Consider the following 6,873-nt stretch of genomic DNA (forward strand, 5'->3'; position numbering starts at 1 on the left):
TTCTATCGGATTGGTCATTTCTAAATTCTGATATATTTCTTGTACCCACTAATTCTTAGTATCACCGACTACCATCAAGACATTCAAAAGGTAAGGTCATTTAGAAGCCTGTTAATTGTATGTTCAATTGTGTCATCTTAATGACTGTTTAGGGGCATATTTGAAAGATCTTCATCCGGAGGCTAGAGATAACCGTGATGCAATCTTCTCCAAAATGGATATTCTTATATAAAAAAGATATACTGCATCGACAGTTTATCTTAGATGTTATGATTGCCTGTTAAGTATAAAACGCAGAGCGTTATGTTCACACTTCTGGTAAACTTGTCGCCTAACATCAGAGTTGTTCGAATCCGAGAGGTTTAATGCCACACGCGTGGAGAGACTGATTTTGTAGCGTTACCTCAACTTGTTCGTGCTAACACGCACACCTTCGCGTTTTACACCAGTTAAAGCAGTGGCAGGTATTTAGTTTACATTTTTCTTTATACATTAGGTCATTCATTTTATCAACAATTTGTGTCGATAATTTGAATGTGTATTGATTGATTAGATATAGCTTATTGAAGAAAAAGTTACGGCCTAATTTTGTTTTTATTTTACACAGTACCCATTTTAATCTATTAATTTTGGAAAGGTCTACACTAGAATCTTTACAAAATCCCAACTAATGTAAATATTCAATCTATCAATACCATCAGGCAATTAATTGTTAACAGAAACATTATTATCTTTCGCTAAAACACCACTGGCAAAATATGATATGATGCTTAGCTAACTTAGTAAACATTGTTTTATACCAGCAAATATGCAAATGCACTTGATTTGGATTTGGTTATTAAAAAATATGAATTTGATCAGGTCACAAACATCCGTGATAATAATATAGTTATTTAAATTAACAGAGGTAAGGAACTGTTTTTTTGTTTTACATTGATCATCAGGATAAGTAATGGCGTTAGAAAGGTATTTGGTATGGTACTGGAGGCATGACAGAAACTAAACAAAAGACCTCGGCCCGGACATTCAATGTGTAACTTAAATTATACCTAGTTAAAAATTATTTATCACACAACATTTTTTTTAAAATAATGTGAGTTTAATAGCTCGAAGAACACGTTTACGGAAATAAACGTAATGGTTAACTTTAATTAAAATGTTGTGATATAAGATAACTGTCGTTCACTTCACTAAGTTACTTTTTTTCTTTTTTATTTATTTGTTTATTGCAAAAATTTAAAATAAAATTAATTGGTGTAATCATTTCAAAAAGCTAACATACCGATTTTTTCGTCCATTTTCTCATTTTCATATTGTAGCCTAACTCGATAATTCTTATGATATGATTGGGTACGTACAGCAAATTGGGTATTATTGAAAAAACGATGGCTAAAGCGACATATGTTCTTCTTAAAGGTAGCATGGGGGTAATTTAAGTTAAAACAAATTGATTTTAGTGCGATCATGCAATTAGTGACAGTTGGTGTAGATGTATGTTCTCAAAATGCACATTTTTTTTGGTATTTACTATTAATTTTATTTGTAAATTTGTTGTCTCGACACAGTGCTTTTTCTTTAAATGATTTTAACGTAGCATTAAACATAGGCCTACTAGAGAAAATATTTAAAGTGAACATATTTCTGAACATTTTCTGAAATGTATAAACGTGAAAACCCTTTGGAAAACATTCTGAATCACTTTACTGTAAAATAGTTTTAGAGTAATAACAGTTTAAATAATTTATTTCATACAAATATTTCTTCCGACTAATTTTATTGATTTTGTTTTACTTTAAAACATCATTTGGTAGGAGGCCTGTTGTAGGTACTGTACGTCTAAAATCAATTCTAGAAATATATACCTTTGGATGTATTTATAGAATAGAAATGGCTGTTTGAGACACAGTTCTGTTGCAGTCATGTTAACTTGAAATATCTGACGTCATTGTCGATTCATTTACTTGATGTTGTATACAACTATCTCTTTGAAGCTTAGTTGCTTAACTTTAAATATATTTGCAGTTGTAACATTCTTAAATCCTCACATGAGCATGAAACATAAAAACATTTTAGAAAAATAATTTATCAGACTATGCTACATATTTCTTCAGAGTGTGTCAAGAAATAGTTGAAATTACACTGCAAAAAATTAAATATTTGGAAAATCACAGAATCCACCTTCAAGGCATACTTTAGTTATGAATTATTCAGTATGCTAATAATGTCTAATATTGATTATATAAAAAAGAAATTAAATTTGCTTTACACTACCGGTATTGTTTATCGATAATTTAAATTCTCTTCATAAATATCCAACATTTGGCATAGTTTAAGTTCTGGATTGTAATATCGTACCTGGTCATGCTAGCTGTAGGTTTTGATAAATAATGTATTTCCATTTTGTGTCTGACCTTTTCTGATTCCAGAAAATGAGACACCCCAGCGAGTAGAATTTGGTGAGATTCATAGTTCATTATATAAATTTGATAAGAAGTGTAAGTAAACAGCCCCTTGGATCTTCCACGGCCCTTCAAATCTCAGTTTCTTGGCCGCTGCAAGCTCAGTCAATAATGAGATAAATAAAACTATTGGTGGCGTGTGTATTGTTCCTAAATGTCCTTAAAGTAATTTGAACAAATTAATTGTAACACGTATACCACAATGGTCATCTTTAGTTACAAAATACTATCGATTTATTGGGAAGTTCCAAGAAATTAAATTATCTTTTTCACTTAAAGATGTATGCGTTAGCCAAGCGTTCGGTGATTTCATCAACCGACTCTGATCATTGTAACCGTAGTGCGTACATTTGCTTTTGGTAGAGCCATGTTAATCAAACTTGCGACAAATTATGATAAATGTGAATTCTTAAATTGCAGTAAATATGCTAAGAATTCTTTTGATGGTGATTTCCGAATTAAACATAACGGTAAAATGTAGCTTCATCCGTTATTCATGTTTGGAGTTTTTTTTATTCAGTTTAAGATTAAGTTAAAATGGGCATGTTCTCATTTGTTTTCATTTTGTAGTCACTAGAAATTGAACTAACAATTTCTCTTGAAATTGCACTGATATTTGAGATGTATTTCAACAAAATAAATTAATGGTTAGGTTTCAAACATGGTGGAATGTGGCAATAGGCTCAATTAGTCTTTAGTTCATTAGTTCAAAATCCAGATCTGCTGTTAAATCTGAGTATACAAGTTTGTTTTTATTAATATATTATACTATTGTACTATGCTGTGTTCCCAGATCAAAAGGTCATTATTTTAAAAGAAAATAATAGTTGGGGGAATACAATACATTAAAATGGAATTACTTTTTTAAACAAAAATTACCATTGTGTATACAAATTTGTATTGGTAGGAAGTGACGATAGTATACCTTTATTTTTATAATTATATAATTATATCAAGTCTGAGTGGGAAAAGAATAAATAAATAAATGAAGTCAATATAACATGTAGGGTCTACAAAATGTTTTTGGAAACAAGCGAAATTACCGATAGTACTGAAATTAGTAGTTGGTCCACACTATTTCATTAATCTGTCATCATAAATAAAGAGAATTATTTCTAGTGTTAAACAAAATTAGAACCATTGGTTGTTTAATTGAACTGAATCTAATAGTAGGCTCATCTATTTCATTAAACTGTCATCGTAAATAAAATATCTTGAGTGTTATAAACTAAATTAGAGCCTTTGGTAAAATCAGTACTGTTTACACGCAGGATAGTAACACACGTTCCTAATTGCTTCAGTAGGCCTATGCAACATTGGCAATCTAACCTACTCGCGTATCTCTTTGACGCATCTAACCTGACTCATGATCCCTTAGCAGATGAAATAATAATAGCAATTGATGTCATGTTGGTATTACGGTCCTACCAGCTCTGGGGTATTTTCTCAATTTTTCAAGTGCTCACTTAAGTCGTATTTGTTTATTTAAACTGTTCTACTTTTGTTTTCTTACTACTCAGATTGAAAATATGAGAAACTTAATTAAATCACCTCCTATCCACTCTTTTATTATGAATTAAAGAGTAAATTACATGTAATAATTAAATATATGCCTAATTAACACTAGTTTATAGTCTGGAAAGCATGATGGTAATTACAATTTGTCATTTAGAATAAAATTCCCAACGACCACTGTAAACTGAGAAGGATACATAAAGTACTTACATAGTGTACATTTAGGTACTACCTTGTCAAGAAATCACAATGCATTACAGTAATGCTTCTTGTAGATATTTTAACTCAATTAATGATGAGAGAAAATCCATTGTTTTGTGTTTAAGGTTAGTACCAGGTCAGTACGTCTCTGTTAAGTGACATAAATCTAACTACGTAGAATTTCGTATTCTGACAAATACTTAGTCTGACATGATAATGGAAGATTCACCCATGTACATCACTCACATTATTATAATCACACTTTTAAACAGACAATCCATTTGTTATTAAACACAGAATGAAAACAGTTATATCTTTAAAAAAAATACATTTTTGTTTAGAAGAGGAACATAGAAAAATAATCAAGGATAGGATGATATATAGGGAAGAATGATCTGAGAACGAGATGGTACGGGAGAGGAGGGTGATAATTCTATGATGATAAGGAGGATGATAATGCAATGATGAAAAGAGTATGGCGAGGTTAATAATGAGAATGAGAGGGTCTAGTGAGAAGGATGATGATGATGATGATGATGATGATGATGACATGATGATGAAAATGAGAAGGTCCGGTGAAGATGAGAATGAAGAGATTGGGATGAGGAGAATGATGATTATGATGATGAGGTTGTTCAAAATCATGAGGACGAGGTTAGATAGATGAGTTGATGAAGATGAGACAAGAATGTTAATAATAACGATGAGAATGTAAATGATAACAATATAATAAAGTAATGATTACATGAGGCCTGTGCAGATGAGGAGGATGAGAATGACAAGACATTGGATATTGATTGGAATGGGACCAAGAGGATGTGAAGGATACTATGATGAGGAAAATAAGAAATGCTGAGAATATTGATGGAAAATGATAATGTTGAGATGATAATGATGGAAGGATTCAGTTGAAGATAACAACGTTATGATGATGTAAATAACTAATGCATGACAACATACAGGATTATGATATTTGAAATATTCATGTCGGTTTCAATAACGTTGTATGCTTTCGTATTTAATGTTATTGATTTAATCCATCGATTTTGTACTACTAACGCTCAGCTAACGCTCCACTTTCAAAAATTCCTTGTACATCGTAAAATCGAAATCGGATTTTTCTAAACTATACTACAGTTTTTGAACTTTAAAAAATAATTTGATTTATTAATAAAATTAAAAATTGATTTAATATTATTAATTTTCTTTGTTCGTTTTAATTACCTTTGCCAAGTACTATAGGTTACGTATTTTATGACGGTTTGTTTGTGAGCTTGTTTCACACTCTAGTGTACTCTCGTTAAACATTTAATTATTTCACTATATAAGGATTTGATTGGTTGTTATTAATAGCTATAAATATCTTTGAATTTCGTCATTCTTTCCAGTGAGCAAATACACATTTTTGAGCTATAATAAGTACAGTACATACAGTTCAAAATACTTCCATATGCCTGGTACAGCACTTGGATCGGGTGGCAATCGGAAATGTTTATTGGGTCGTTACTGTAATTCAATTAGCAAACTCAAACATTGTCTGTTAATATTGAATATTAATTACTGATAATTAAGTAAAATCTTTCCGTTGTAATTTCTTAATTATTTTTAATTATAGCATATTGAACAGCGTGTTACGTAATGTCCACTATTGAGAACTAAACTCATATTCTCGCTCTAAGAACTAATCTCATAAAAATAATATCGTCGTCCTTTTCCCATGAACTGGTACTGAAAGTCAACGCGAGCTAGTACTATTTGAAACTGACATTAGATTTAAATTGTAACCACCATACTGCAGTATTAAAATCAATTCAATCAAAATCATATTGTAAATACCAGTTATGTATCATTTGTATTCCGATACAGTGAACTACACAATTTGCATTTACATACAAAAATAAACACATTAAATAGATCTACTTTACTACGCGCTCAAGAACATCTTTTGCGGAAATTAATTATATAAGTTATGGCAACAAATTACAAGCTAGTCGATTGAGACATAACAAGAAAATACAGGTAACGAATAAGCAATAATTACTAATGTCAGAAGTAATGTATCTGATGTTAGTGGTTCATAACTAGGCCGAAATATGATTCGTTCGTTTGAAACGATTTAGTTGTGGTAACAAACGATACATCTTAAATTGTTAGTATATATCTTCATAATAATATTTTAAATAGTCATAAAGAAAAATGAAACGCAAACCGATGACGTAGTGTGTACACAGTTTCTAAAACGTTTGCTCTCCCGAAGTTTGATTAACGCTACGCTACTCGGTCTCACGTTACTAACTTCTTATTGCTTCGTGTAAACGAAGCTTAAGGCTATTTTGAAATTATGTTGCGATATGTTATCGATCATTTTACGCAGGCAAACATCTTCAAAATCAGAATTGTGTGCTTTAAAGCTAGGCACTGATAATACCACGAGTGTGGTCTTCTACTTTAGTTATATATGACAGTATATCATATCATAATGCTTTATTCCTATCTGTATTATACTAATCACTATTAATTATGCTCAAGCAGAGAACATGGTCGCAACAGTCTTAAAACCTCTCGGATTTTCGGAACTCTTCGTTATGAGCATGCGCTAAAATAGGAATACGTTTCAAGCTTAAGCCAATCTCGTGAAATATCAAGCTGTGTGATTGTTGTCGTTATTGTATGCCCAGTCTATGGTCTTTTTTATCCA

Source organism: Antedon bifida, chromosome 10 (assembly GCF_963402885.1).
Source record: "Antedon bifida chromosome 10, ecAntBifi1.1, whole genome shotgun sequence".
Lineage (NCBI taxonomy): Eukaryota > Metazoa > Echinodermata > Crinoidea > Comatulida > Antedonidae > Antedon > Antedon bifida.